Source organism: Dicentrarchus labrax, unplaced genomic scaffold, assembly GCF_905237075.1.
Source record: "Dicentrarchus labrax unplaced genomic scaffold, dlabrax2021, whole genome shotgun sequence".
Taxonomy (NCBI): Eukaryota; Metazoa; Chordata; class Actinopteri; family Moronidae; genus Dicentrarchus; species Dicentrarchus labrax.
Genome location: NW_026136703.1, coordinates 673,456 through 689,089, shown reverse-complemented (window position 1 = coordinate 689,089; position 15,634 = coordinate 673,456). Strand labels below are relative to the sequence as shown.

At 41.2% G+C, this 15,634-nt stretch overlaps 1 long non-coding RNA gene across 1 annotated transcript; it reads left to right on the top strand.

The window, feature by feature from the left end:
* The first annotated feature begins 4,232 nt into the window (after positions 1-4,232).
* On the top strand, positions 4,233-12,589 carry LOC127354557 (uncharacterized). The gene is made up of 2 exons (XR_007881582.1): positions 4,233-4,291; positions 11,452-12,589. It is a non-coding gene; the product is annotated as an uncharacterized LOC127354557 (long non-coding RNA).
* The last annotated feature ends 3,045 nt before the right edge of the window (positions 12,590-15,634 follow it).

Here is a 15,634-nt window from a genome sequence, read left to right as displayed (position 1 = left end):
GTATTAAGTTACTCTGTTCTGTTCTTATTTCTAACATGAGACCTCATTAATTACTAGAACATACTTTGTTGACAATGGAATGAATTACTAAATGTAATAGCAACTGGTATTTTAAGCACGAACAAATTATATATATATATATATATTGTAAATTTCTATATACCTCAACAATTGGTATTCTAACGTCGGCAAATTAATTATTTATCATCACTTTCTATATGCAACATTGTTTTTAACTGTTCCATACATCATTTTAATATTTTAGACTTTAAACAGGAAATTTAATTGAATCTATTTATGTATTTATCATGTACAATTTAATAAACAGAACCAGCTCAACACAGTTTAGTCGGGTTACAAATCATTAAAATGTATAACCAATTTAAAGCTGAATGATTTTAATATTAACACAAAATAAGTGCAATGCACCTTTAATATTTTACCCTGCTTCGAGCTGTTCCTTAACCAAACTAACAATTGGCTTAGCACATTAGCACTCCTTCAGGAGCATAATACAATTAAACACATTAACCAATTAAGCAAGCAATTTTCTAGCGATTAGCAGTAGCACTATTTTAAGAGCGTTTGTACAGTGATACAACAGCTAGCGGTGTTCTCTCTTTTCACTGTGGCTAGCAACAGGCTAGCAAACAAAGTTGCTTCAACTCACTGGAGTTTCAACACTAATAACTTAATAAGTTATAAGTACTAATAACAGAAGCTGTCGTTCTCGGGTTCACAGTTGCAACTCTGATGAAAGAGAAGCTTATCAGTATGGATGCATGGGTATAATCAAAGTTTCAAGACTTTCACTTTCATTTTGCATTTCATACCAGCAACATTTTCAGGACATTTCAGGAAGAAGCAATCTCTGGCAATCTGATGTGACATTCTCTACCAATCCTGATAGAACATTGTATGGTGCTCTAGTGGATTTGTGGAATAACATTGCAACTACACCTCTTGATAACGTAAGGGTTTAGTAGCACTATATTTCATACTGGTTACATTAACAACCGGTATTATGTTAACTTGGAGTATGTTACCATCGTTTAACATGTTACACGCTTCATGGTAAACACAAGCATCTAGTTATTTTTAACAACAACACCAACTAGCTCTAAGGTTGTATACATTGAGCCACGTATGGCAATGTAGAGCTGGGCCTGACAATCAGGGATGTGCAAGAAGGCCGTGGCCAAAGTCATTGAAAACTGTAATATAATGTAGTGAACTGACTGGCGAGTACCCAGAGGAAAACTTGACTTGTGAATTACAGCTGAATACAGACCACCTAGCTGTTTTGAACCTGGGCATTTCATGCCTCACTAGTAGTAAGAATGTAGTCTAAGAATGAAATGTTTGTACTAGTTTATAGTGGCATTCATTTAACAATTCTGTCTTCCGGAATGCAACAGCCTCATGGGCTCCTAGGCTGGCTGTAGATTTTTTGAAAAAACTAAGGTCCTAGTCCACTTTGTGGCTTCATTGTATCCACTTTAGAAAAACTAGCCCCACACGACACGTCAAAATGTCAAATTCTGGAGGGAGACAGTGCAGGATTTTGCCCATGCTGCACATGCACTGATTTGGGGAGATGTGAAAAATTGATGAGCTATTGATATCTAAGCAAGGGAGAGACTTAGGTCAGAAAGTAACTAAACTGGGGTGTAAAAAGAAAGCAAACATATTTGTATTTATTAAATGTACTTCTTTATTATTTTATTTGGAAGACGATAGAAGTAAGGCCATCATTTGTCACTGTCTCTTTAAACCCTTATTTCCTTTTTTGTCATGATGTGTGTAAGTGTGTGTGTATGTGTTTGTGATTGTGATTGGGGAGGGAAGGAGTGGTGGTTACAATGGGATTTAGTCATACTTAACTCGCAATTGAGGGTCCCCCTACACCAATTCCTTCACCCAGACACCTTTTTCATACACGAGTGAACCATTCATATTCCATCTGTTCCAGCTCTCACTCTTTGGGGAGGCTGTCAATCTCTGAGACTCATGTGATGTGAATGGAGGAGGGGTGGGGGTTGAACTGAAGGGGGTGTGGTAGGCCGGGAAAGAGACAAAGAGAGAGAAATTGTGGAAGTGGAAACAGAGGAGAGTGAGTGGAGAGAGAAAGAGAGACGCTCAGCACCGGCGCTGAACTCCTGGGACCTTTCAGAAAAGCTCATCGCACATCAGTGTCCTGCCGAGCTTCTGCCATGGAAGAGAGAAAGAGAGAGAGGGAGTGAGTGAGTGAGTGAGTGAGTGAGTGAATCAGGGAGGGGGGGAAGAGTAGAAACATAAGAAAGGAGTAAAAGAAAACTGAGATTCTGATCAACGTCTGAGAAAATGTCGGAATAGAAGGACATTGACAAACTGAAGACTTTGATGTGGTGGTAACTTCATCACTGCAGTTGAGTAACAAACAGCACAATGTCATACGAGGAAGAAAAGGACAATCAGGCTAAATTATGTACACCTTTTCACATTTTTAAATTTTTATTTAATCATTTTCAACAATTCAAATCAAAAGACCAAAACTGTCTGTCTTTCGGACTTCCCAAAATGCAGGTATTATGCTGTAGCGTCTGTATGAGTACATGAGGTTAACGTTGTGAAACATTCACAAACAAGATTCCTATATTCAGGTGATTACACGCACCGCAGCCATCTGAGCTGATCACGCCTGTTATACACATTGTACAATGTTTAAGGACAAAATACACAAGTCAACAACCCTGGGCAGACAAGACGCTCTTAAGATGCTCCACTTCTGAAACGCTCTTAGTGGGATTTGAAGGCATGCAGATGACAGAGGTGTACCGCATTGCAAACGTGACATTATAAAGCAGGCATGACAAAATGTCCATATTTGGCGACTTTTAAGATAATAAGAAAAGGCTGGACTTCCCTACCCTTTCCTAAGCCCATTGGTTCCTTCTGAATTTTTAAAAGCAGACCACAAGTAGCCTATATAGTTTCCTTTTTTAAAATGGCTTAGTAATTTTCTTAAACAGCTGCTCACTGTAGTTTTTGTGTGTGCGTCTATGTTACTCAAACAGGAGGAAACGGTGCATTTGTTGGGGACTATTTAGTATTTTCAGTGGTGGATTAATACACATTTGATGCTCTAGTGAGTATTTCTGGCAGCAGGACAGTGTATGTGGGACTGAATAAAAATAAACATGTTCATGTTAATAAAGGAACATTTCACCCAGTGCAACAGTTACAACAATGGAGCTCTATGACATAGATGAAGAAGATATCAGGCTTTGATATACACACAGTACCGGGGCAGCTGTGGCTGTGTCGTAGGGTTCGAAGGTTGTCGGTTCGATCCCCAGCTCCTTTCACTGCACGTCAAATTGTCCTTGAGCAAGATACTGAAGCAAGAACTACAGCTCCTGATGCTGTGCATCGGTGTATGTGTGTGTATAAATCATTAGTTTCCTTTCTGATGAGCACCTTGCATGGCAGCCACTGCCATCAGTGTGAGTGGGGCATGTAGTGTACAGTGTACAGCACATTGAGTGGTCGAAAGACTATAAAGTACCATCTATCAACTTGTTAGCTACATTCACTGTTGGTTTGGCTCTGGTCATGGGATTTGCTGATGAGAAAAAAAATACAGAATTACAGATACAGAACCGCCCCCCGCCACATGTCGAAATATCCTTGAGCAAGATACTGAACCCCAAATTGCTCCAGATGCTGTGCATCGGTGTATGAATGAGTTAGTTTCTGTTTGATGGACTTGAAAGGGTGAATGTGGCATGTAGTGTAAAACCCTAACCCTAACCCTTTGAGTGGTTGGAAGACTAGAAAGGCGCTATACAAGCACAGGTTAATTTACCATTACCATTACCATTGATTTCAAAAAAGAAAAAAAGCCATTGGGATTCATCCTCTGAGGACCTCTCAAAATTTCCCAATATTTGTTGAGATATTTCAGGTCATGGCCATTGGCCATTTGAGCAGACCTAACAACCAACTAAATTAAAATGTCTGATGCGTGTGTGTGTGTGTGTGTGTGTGTGTGTGTGTGTGTGTGTGTGTGTGTGTGTGTGTGCTATGTGTGTAAAGAGCTGGATTCTGGCCCCATCTTCCTGCCTTACTGATCCCCCCCTCGCGTAGCTCTAATTACCCTCTTAGATTAGGCTGTATAGAGCCACAGGACCCCAGGGAGTGGTTGAGCAGAGTGCTGTTAGGGAAAGAAGCCCTCTAAGCTGATGCAAAGTGCTACTTCTTGCTTCTGGTGTGATTTGGTTTATGAATACAATCAAGCTTCTTCAACATGGTGAGGTTCTGTTAAAACTGGTTCTTGAATTTTCAATTTGTCAGTAGCTGAAATATGATCATCCTCTGATTGGAAGATCAATATCAATCTCATGCTAGTGAGTAGGCAACAGAGCTGCAGAGAAGTGGTTAGCCTAGAAAAGTTAAGACTTAAAATTGTTGTTTTCACATTAGACCTACACATGCAGTGCTTTTAATTAGGGAGCTTTAGAGGTGTTGTTGTATGTGTAGTTTTTTTGGGGGGGATAGAGCAAGCTAGCTCTCTTCCCCTTATTCTAGTCTTTTTGTTCAAGTAAGCTACCCATATCCTGTCTCCAGCTTTGTAATTCATGCACAGAAGTTGATACCAAGAGATTGATAATCAATTTCCTCATCTTACTCTTGGAAAGAAAGCAAATATATTTTCCAAAATGTCAAACTATTTTTTATTAACTTATTTGGAATCAGGATGTAGTTATCCTAGCGTAGCATAAGGACAAGGAGCAGGGGGAAACAACTATCCTAACTCTTTTCCTGTAAAAGCCTAAACTAATTACATACTTAAATATGATTATTTTCCTTTAAATAAATCATAATTACTGGTTATATAATGGACTTAGAAAAACACCACAAGTTCAGTAAAAGCTTCTATCTGGTGTTATTTGCAGATTGTAATATTGTTGCATGTGACTCCTTTTCTAACTCTGAGGCAGGATTCACCTGCAGATGACTTAGGAACAGGACCAGAATACATTGTCATTTACAGCCATGTGCTTTGTTTTACCTTCTGTACAAATGAATGCAACGCTGAATGGATTAATCCTGGTGGAGCCTCCTGCCATGGTCCTGCTAGATTGCCATTACCAATACTGTTGTTGCTGTGCACCTGTCTGTCTGTCTCTGTCTCCGTCTCCGTCTCTCTCTGTCACCCCAACTGATCGAGACAGACGACCACCCACCTAGAGCCGAAGGATCTGTCCTAGGTTTCTGCCTTTTAACAGGCAGTTTTTCCTTGCCCTTGTCGCCAAGTGCTTGCTCATGGTGGTACTGTTGGGTCTCTGTAATTAATGTTTTAAAGAGTTCGGTCTAGACCTACTCTATTTGAAAAGTGTCCTGAGATAACTTCTGTTATGAATTGCGCTATACAACATTTTTTTTATTGAAATGAAATTGAATAACTAATATTTCAGCTGCTTTGCTTGGATACAGACATTATAATTTTTATAATGGAGTTCTTCAACTTTTAATTGGTTCTGAAAATAATAATTATTCCATGCACACATTTCTGGTAGTGTGGCGCTATATCACAAAAGCATGCCTTGTCAATGAAAAACTTTATTTGTGGTTAAGAAGTATCAATTAAGGTGTGCCTCCCACAAAGAAATACTGTATAAAAATAATACATTACCTTTTTTTAATTTAGATGCTTCTATAGATTCTAACATGTCAGGATCCTGACAGCTGCATGGCCAAAGGAAATGGCCTTTGTCTTAGTTGACAAATCTGTCCACCATGTATCATCAACAGCTGACCCTTTCTAAATCCCACCCCTTTTTGCTCTGTTCTAATAACAATTAAGCAAGCCTTGGTCAGAACCTCGGTCAACTTCCTCCTTACCTGTCCTTAGATATGCTAAGTGCTATGCTTGTCTTTATTGAAAAGACAACCACATTTTGAAGTTGCAGGCTGTTCTTTCCGAGGAGGCTCAGGTCCTCTTCTTTACTGTGGTGTGCTGGGGACGTTGCCTTCTTCCCATAGTGCTGCCTGGTGCCATGTGGTCCCCAGGTAAGTGATGCACATGCTCCCGGCCATCCACAAGATGTAAAAGAAAACGTGATTTATCAGACCAGGCCACCTTCTTCCATTGCTCCATGGTCCAGTTCTGATGCTCACGTGCCCATTGAAGGTTGTGTAGGCAGTGTACGGTTCAGCATGGACACCCTGACTGGTCTCTGGCTACGCAGCCCCATATGTAACAAACCGCGGTGCACTGTGTTTTGACACCATTCTATCTGAACCAGAATCAACGTTTTCACCAATTTGAGCTACAGTAGCTTGCCTGTTAGATCAGACCACACGGGCCAGTCTTTGCTCCCCACGTGCATCAGTGACCCTATTTTCAACATTGATAACCCTAGCACATAGCATAAATAGTACAGTACAGTGCAGGAAAGGAGAAAGTTGACAGAGGTTCTATATGAGGCTTGCTCAGCTGTTATAGGAGTACAGAGCAAAAAGGGGCAGGACTTTGGAAGTGGAATACTTTGGACTTCTGTATACAGTAATAACCAAGCAAGACAGAAACCAGTATAATATTATAATACTATCCACATAATTCCCAAAACTGCTCACAGCATCCACTGTGAAGAAGTCAGAGGTAAAGTACTATAGGAATCAGTGGATGACCATAGGTGTATTTTGTGAGTGTTCTTGATCTTTCTCTGACACCAGAGATCATCTTTGAACAGAGACATATAGCATGTCTCCTATGTCAGCCAAGCTGAAAGTTTGTTTATTTTTTTCCCAAAGCTTTCACTTGGAGATTGCAAAGTTATAATTAAGCTGTCATGCTATTATGTACTAATGGTATGGTTTGTTTGTATAGGTTACTTTGGACCTGTATTTGTATAGCGTCTTCGTAGTCTTCCGACCACATTTGCCTTTCACACAGTGTGATGGCAAAGCCCATCAAGTAGAAGCTAACTCATTCATGCACATTCACACGCCGATGACACAACATCATTCAGTATCTTGCTCAAGGAAGTCTCTGCACGAAACAACCAACGACCTTCCAATTAGTGGACGCCCCGCTCTACCTCTGAGCCACAGCTGCCCCCACCATTCAACAACCCAACAGAAATCACATTTCCCTGTCAACCATCACACCACCTTCTGTTCTGGGTTGTAGCAACATTAGTTCACACGGGCTGGGAACTTCTGTTTTAATTATGTTAAAGGAGAAGGGGGGGGTGCGTGACATTAGGCTACATCTAATTAACAGCATGTGTATTAGTAGCAGGAAACCATCAAAACTGTATCTAAATTAATTAGGTTTTGATTTAAGATATTAAATTCAAATTAATCATTGGGAAATGGAAATGGTCCTTGACGTTGCTCCAGCTGCGAGGCCGGCTCTCCCCTGTCTTAGCTGGATCATATCACTTTACAATGTCCTTGGGGGTGGGGTATGGGGTGAGCTAGCTTCAGAGAAATCATTAGAATATTTTGCAATTAAAGGGACTTAGAGGCCACCTGATCCTAATGATCAGAGTAAAGGTTGAATGTCCACCTCTATATTCAAGAGTGAGGTGTGTGTCTGATATTTTTTGCTTTTAATTGACAGCAGCGGATACTCACCAGGAGTTGTCAAAGTGCTCTCATTCAGTACAAAGCTCCTCGCTGTTTTGAATTTCCTCATGTCCTTGGCTGTAGAAAAATTTCATCCTATCATGTTAGTCATGCTAAATTCACTTCTAGTGGTACTTGAAAACCAAGAAACAAAACCTCCCACTTCTTGGTAGCCTTTACTTGAACTTACAGGACTAAACTTCCCTAAATGATATGACTTGAAAAAATGTTGCATCTGACAAGTTCTTAAGTCGTTCCTGTGAGTTTTTCCTTGTTTGTTTTCAGAAATGCTAGCTAATTAGCACTCGCTAGATAGCTATCTTAACTTGTCAAAACAATGAAATAGTATGAAAAGCAGCAAAAAAGCCCATGATTACATGGTTTATTTTTCTTGGTCAAACACTGTATCTGCACACTGCGGCATAGCTGCAATCAGAGCCTCTCATACTGCAGACAATCAGTCAAAACACAGTAAATGAACACAAACTCATCAACTGAGCTGCTCACAGTAAGGACACGGCGAAAGAAGTAGGCCAGTGATGGAAAGTTGGAAAACCACATTTATGCACATTTACTCAAATTAATACAATATTACACTTACTACATCAACCAATCCCTGTGAATTCTGTGTGACCATTTGTTGTAGTGTCACTGGAGTTTCAGCAAGTTGCCTTTGATTTTTAATGAATAATACAAAACATTTTCTATTTTTTGCAATTTCCACTTCACATCACTAACAGATCTTTTAGAACGCTACTGTGAAATTGTGAAATCAGGTATTTTAGGCCACAACAATCCCCCAAAAATCCCCCAAAACCCTGTTGTCTAGGGACTGTCTAATATTGCTTTAATATTATGGACAGGATCTGAATACTTTTTCCTGCACTGCCAGGCACATAGCCTTCACCATAATGTATTCCTCTGCATTATGACACATAATGTAAAGGGCTCTCTCACCTCCCTCACCGTACATGCATGATGAGGGTTAAAGTGGAATCATTATCATATAACCAGCCCTGTTAAATCATCTCTGCAGTGATGCTAAATGTGTTTAGATTGGATGGTGCTGTGCCACTTGTGGCCCTTGTTTGGGGATGATCAGACGAATGCACCGCAGGTTCATGGATGTAGACAGGAGGGACGGATACTAAATGAGTCTCTCTTTCTCCACCTCATCTCTAACTGGCTTCTGGTCCCTGTGCAATGATTAGCCGCATCCCGAGGGGAAGGTGAGTTAGCAGAAGCAAACTCTCTCTAATGAGCTAAGCTCTGCCTCTCTCTCCCTCTCCCCCTATCCCTCCTGCCTCCCCCCTCCACGTCCCATCTTCGTCCCTCCCTTTGAGGACCCAGGGGCGGTGGGGTGGTCCCACGAGGGGGTCCACAGCACACCTGTTCTCCCACCCCCCCAACCTTTCTGTAATCAGTGCATTTCTGCACTCCCTGGTCGATGGAGGGGGTATTCCTCCTCTCCCCGCTGGGACCCCAACCATTGTCTGTTTTTCTTTCTTCCTCTCTAACCCTCCTCCTCTCTATTTTTCTGATATTTTATCATAATCACTCCCTTCTTGCCACTCTTTAGTGATACTCTGCCTTTGTTTGATCCTTGTGTATGGATACTGTTCAGTGTTTACGGAGTTTGTGTTGTTTATTCGTACACAGGTAAAAACAATATATGTAGTTGGATGAAATAATGCTGGCAGGAGTGAGAAAAGGCCACCTGGCTCCAACCTGCCCTTCCCCTCCTGTTCCCAAGACAACACTTCCCTCCTGTTAATTAGGCCAAATTTTTGTTTACATAACAAACTTCAGGGTCGCTGATGACAAACAGCATCTTGGGACATGGGGGGGGTGGTTGGAGGGGTTTAATGGGCAGATGGGGGTGTGTGCACATTGGTAACTCGTAGCTGAACAAAACATCCTACCTGCCGCCTCATGGCATTAAATTCCCAGAAGCCATTGTGAAGACACGTGTTCTGGCGTGGGCCGAATGGGGGGCAAACGGGGGTAAGTGGAGCTTGTCCAATCGCCCCTGGGGCAGTAATATGGCTGAAGACCAAAGTTAAGGCCTGTCTAATTAGTCTGGTGTAGGCGCTGATAACAAATAAACACAGAGGAGGTTTGGGAAGCTCTCCTGGGTGATGATGCCGGAATAGATCTAACTGCTCCACTGAGTCCTCTAATAATGCTGTGAGTCAGAGAGCCACCAGAGCAGGCCTTGCCTTGGGGTTCATCACCAGATCCATCTCTTCATTTCATTCATTATAAATAACATCAACATTTAAATCATCATCATGTAGTATTCATCATAAAGAATGGAGTGCAAGGTGAATAGAATAGAATAGAATAAACTTAATTGTCCCCGAGGGGAAATTTGTCTTGGGCACAGTGCTACAGTTTGTTGCTTCACAGAAACAAGCATACCTCAACAACAGACACACATCAAAAAACAATTACAAAATCAACATAAAAACATCTTAAAACATGGAAGACACTACATTTTAACACTGACAGTGTGGCAGCTTAAAAAGAGACTGTAAGAAACTATAAGAATTATAGTATAAGTGAGAAGCCATTGTGTTGGAATATCTGTTCTCTGTTTTATTAGGAATTTTTTTGTTGTAAATAAAGGACCAATGTGTAGGATTTTGTGGCAGCTAGCGCTTTAGTTGCAGATTACAACTTTCCGGAAACTAGGGTGGCCACAAAACTAAATTTGACATTTGGATTTGTCTCTGTAGCCTAAAAAAGTGAGAAAGAGTTTCAAGTTGGCCTTAGTAAAAGTAAAGTAAATGATAAAATCATATTTTATTTGAAGCTGCTATTGTGTTAGTTGCAACTATCGATTGCTGTCATTATCTATTAACCTGCCAACCATTTTCCAGATCACTTGATTAGTTGTTTGGTCAATAAAACATAAGAAAATTCTTAGAAATGTTGATGACAGTTTCTCAAGCCCAAGCTGACGTCCTCAAATTTTCTTGTTTTGTCCACAACACAAATATATTTAGTTTACTGTCATAGAGGAGAAACCAGAAAATATTTACATTTGAGATGTTGAATCTGAATTTGTTGTTATAAAAAGACCCAAAATCTATTCATTCTATTAAATCTATTAGCTTTTTAGCCTTTCTTAGCACATTGTTTTGGATTTACAGCAAACATTTTTTGTCTCTTTTTTAGCAGCAACAGGCAGCTCTTTATTGGATGCTCAAACACAGAGACTGGCTGGTGAACATAGTGGAGCATTTAGCAGCTAAAGAGACAGATCATTTTCTCATGAGTTGGTGGAGACCAAAAACAGAGCTAAAAGAGAGTAAATATTGGACTTGGCTCTGTGTCTGCCGGATTACATATTTTATGGATACTTCATATTATATTCAACTGTTATTTTTTTCTCCAAACATGTTTAGTTAACAACTTTTTTGATGCTCTTATTTCTTCCCCCACACCAGGACATTGTTGCATTCCCAGATCCTAGAAATAAATTAAACGAGTCCAATATTAACACATCTGAATGATAATGACAGAAATGAAAGTGGGACCCAAGTTTCAGCTACTTTAGCTTGAATGACTTATGTATATTGTTACTGGTCAGATCAGTTTCCAGTAAACGGTTCCATCCAAAACCTTGCCTTATCCCTCCAAGAAATATGATTATTGATGTGTATGGTTTCTAAAATGTAAAAGCAGTTAACTTCATAATGTTTTTTTTATCTGTCTTTATGAGTCTGAAGTAGATCAAAGTTGGTAAAAAAAAAAAAAAAGTCAAGGCATGATAAGACCCTGTTAAGTGACCAATGAGAGCTGCTGTCTTCTGGCCTCCTCCAACTGCAGGCGGGGAGGTGGTCGTCAAGCATCACATCTTATAAAAGGGCAAGTGCTTGCCAGTGAGACGTCCATCAAGGCTGGGCCAGCGTGGGGCCATAATCCCTGGAAGTGCCCCTATGGTTCTTGCCCTACCTCCCTTATCCCCTCCATCCTTCCCTCTACACCTCCCTTCCCTCCATGCTGTTGTTTTCCTCTTCTCCTCCCCAGGCAGGGGGTGTTTGGACCACGCAGCGTGACCTGGCTGCCAGGGGAGGGATCCAGGGAGGGGCTCCGGGGCCACAGGTGAGGCCTGAGCTCAATCTACCCCCCTCCATCCTGCCTCTCCCTCCACCTCCCCTGGGTGCCAACTTCACCAACCCTCCTCTTCCCCGTGCCCAGCAGGCCAATCAAGCCATATCTGTGTGCCATGCAACCTGGGGACCATGGGGATGGAGGATGGGAGGAGGGTAATAGCGGAACAGGCAGGCCGAGGCCCCATGTGGACCTCCCTGTCCCTCTGAAACCCTCCCAGGATCTGTGTCGCCATCACCACCACGTTTAATTACCTTGCTCATCTTCATTAATTCATGGGGCTCCTTTATGCCCTGCAGGCTGGATGGATAGAGAGGGAGGAAGGGAGGAAGAGAGGGATGGAGACAGAGGTGGAGGGAGAGACGCCACTCCACTCAACAACAACAACAGTGGCAGCAGAATGCAACAAAAACAACAAACCCAGCAGCTGGAGCTCAGTGCCAGGAGCAACAGCTTGGTGACCCTGGCATCCCTCAGGGTACTTGTTTAGGACCTCCAGTGCAGAAGGCTTTTTGCCAGTTAAGGGGCCTTAGGGCTTCAGGGTCAGTCTGGCCACACCAGGCCCTCTCAGCCCCAGAGACAGTGGAAAACAAATCCCCACTGTCTGGCCAGAAAGCACCTCTGAGATCGAACTCTAAACAGGCTCTATTGATTTGAGGCACCAAGGGCTGTTCCCTGGACAAAGTGACCATAATGACATTAGAGATTAGATGCTCAGATGTTGCTCACAAGAGACTGGGATTAGAGCAATAGGTAATAAATGCCTATTTAGTGGACCAAAGGTTCATTTGTGTGTGTGTGTGCCTGTGTGTATGTGTGGCTCAAATAAAAATCTCCAGTGAAAAAATCTAAATATATTTACTGTATTGTCCAATATTTTCATCTCTAATTTTAATCCACCAAATGTCCTGAAAATCTGATCTGAAATTCAAATCATACATTTCTCAAATTTCTTGACTCAAGTAAGAGATTCTTGTTTTTAACTTTTTATGTATCTTTGTGTTGCAAAGCCTTTTTAGTTTACTACAAAAGTTGTTCAGTACTACAAGCTGAAGCCATCATAATAGCCACAATTTTAGCATTTTTTGACCCATGCTTGTAATTATTGATCTTATAAATTAATAAAAATGCTATAAAAAAACAGATTACAATATCTTTAAAAGGCTAGACTTCCCAATAATTGTGTATTTGTACAAAGAATTTAAAATATTAAAAAAATACCACTGCACTGTGGCTCATGAGGGATTAACATATCAGCAATGTAACGAGAAGCTTTACCATGCAAACCCTTAAGGTTCTAACCAGAATCTTAACATCTCTTCTAAAATTCAGCCTGTCTGAGCCAGTGAAAGGGGGAAAGAAAGCCATTGACCATTTAAGCGAACCATTTTTTAGCTATTGCCCACAGCTGAAGGGAGCATGACTATATTACTGGATACTTGGTTGTGAAATGAAAGATCCGAGTCAAATATGACACCTATATTGCAAGCAGGGTTTTTTTGTATTGGATGATAGAGAAGTTGGGAATGCACAAGGAACTATCAAGTAGACCACCCAGAAATGTACTACCTGGAACTGACCAGTCTATTATTTCAAAGCTAAGACCTGGGCCCATGCAGAACTGAGTGTCTGTGTGTCAGACCTGAATCCCGCCAAGATGTAGAAACAAACCTTTGTGTCATAATGTTATAAGGAGTTTGGTCTAGACCTGCTCTATTTGAAAAGTGTCCTGAGATGACTTTTGTTATGAATTGGCGCTATACAAATAAAATTGAATTGAATTGAATTAATGTTAGTAACCTTCTCCCCTGTGCATGCTTGGCAGACAAAAGAGGTTCCCTTAGGTTTGTGCAATCTGAATGCATACGGGTCCCAGGTCAGGTCTCGGGTCCTTAGGGTTCAAGTTTAGGGGTCAAGCTATTTTCCCATTCATAGTAACTAGATTTTATTTTTGATTTCAAATTGAAAATTGAGCTGATCCATTGTAATATATAACTATGCTTTTGTTACATTCCCAACACGAAATCCTGAGAAAACGAAAATAAGTGTCACTCATTTTACTGTTGTGTGAAGATAGAGCTGGAGCTAGTTAGCTCTTAACAAGAGGAGCAATAACATTTAAATTGTGCAACAATCATGACTTGTGCTGTATGGATGAGATAGTTTGGGAGAGACGATGGATTGTGGTACAGCACAGTTAGTTAGTGAAGCAGGATAGTTGTTTTTGGGGAGGCAGGGACTTCAGTATCACTTCCCACTATCAAGAGCAGAGTTCTGCACAGGGCTGCTTTTAGGGTGGCTTTGTTCCTCCATCTGAGCTCCAGGATGACTGGAGTTGGGCCCCAGCGGCTAGCGTTGACACCCAGGCCCCACAGAGCAGAAAGTGAATACTGCGACAGATGTGTCGCCTCCGTACTGCCTCCTGGCCATGCAGAACCCCTCGCCTCCTCCCTCCCTGACACCCTCCTCCTCCTCCCCTTCCTTCTGCCTGCTCTCCCTTCACTTTTCCCTCTTCCTCATATTTGATCTGTGCCTATCAGTGATGAAGTGTTATAGAGTGTAGAATCAAAAGAGAAAGAAGAGTAAACTGTGACTGACACACTGTGTTCAGTGAAAGAATAAAAGTGATAACTGAGTAAACTCTATTGACGATGGAGTTGATAAAACACTGGAATAAATGCACAAAAGATGGTATCCAAGGTGGTAATATGTTAGGAAGTGTATGCAAATAATTACAAATTGGATCGTTGACTGATTTTATTTTTATACGATATGGTTCGACTCAATAAATGGTAAACCACTCAAAGCACTTTTACACTACATGCCACATTCACCCTTTCACACACATTCACACACCGATGCATCGGGAGCAATTCGGGGTTCAGTATCTTGCTCAAGGATACTTTGACCTGTGGCGGGAGGAGCTGGGGATTGAGCCAACAACCTTCCGATTAGTGGACAACCCGCTCTTCCTCCGTGCCACAGCCGCCCCAATATGATATAATATCAAATTCCATAAGATTTGTGTGGTGCAACACGATACGATTCAATTAGATAGGATTCAATATGATACGATACATTACGTTACAATAGGAGCATGTTGACCTTGGAAATCATAGCTTGAAAGATTAGTCTCAATTTAACATCTACTTATTAGTTATTAGTAGTTACCGGAGGTTTTGATTTATTTTTTAATTTAGATTTTTTTTTTTTATTTAGATTGTGTGCTCTCATAAAGACTGTGAAATGCAGTTGAATGGACATAGGTTAAAGGATAAGGCTGCTGTAATTCTGTATTTTTCTTCTCATCAGCAAATCCCATGACCAGAGCCAAACCATCAGTGAATGTAGCTAACAAGTTAATAAACATTACTTATATAGCACCTTTATAGTCTTTCGACACTGTACACTACATGCCCCACTCACACTGATGGCAGTGGCTGCCATGCAAGGTGCTCATCAGAAAGGAAACTAATCATTTATACACACACATACACCGATGCACAGCATCAGGAGCTGTAGTTCTTGCTTCAGTATCTTGCTCAAGGACAATTTGACGTGCAGTGAAAGGAGCTGGGGATCGAACCGACAACCTTCGAACCCTACGACACAGCCACAGCTGCCCCGGTACTGTGTGTATATCAAAGCCTGATATCTTCTTCATCTATGTCATAGAGCTCCATTGTTGTCACTGTTGCACTGGGTGAAATGTTCCTTTATTAACATGAACATGTTTATTTTTATTCAGTCCCACATACACTGTCCTGCTGCCAGAAATACTCACTAGAGCATCAAATGTGTATTAATCCACCACTGAAAATACTAAATAGTCCCCAACAAATGCACCATTTCCACCTGTTTGAGTAACATAGACGCACACACAAAAACTACAGTGAGC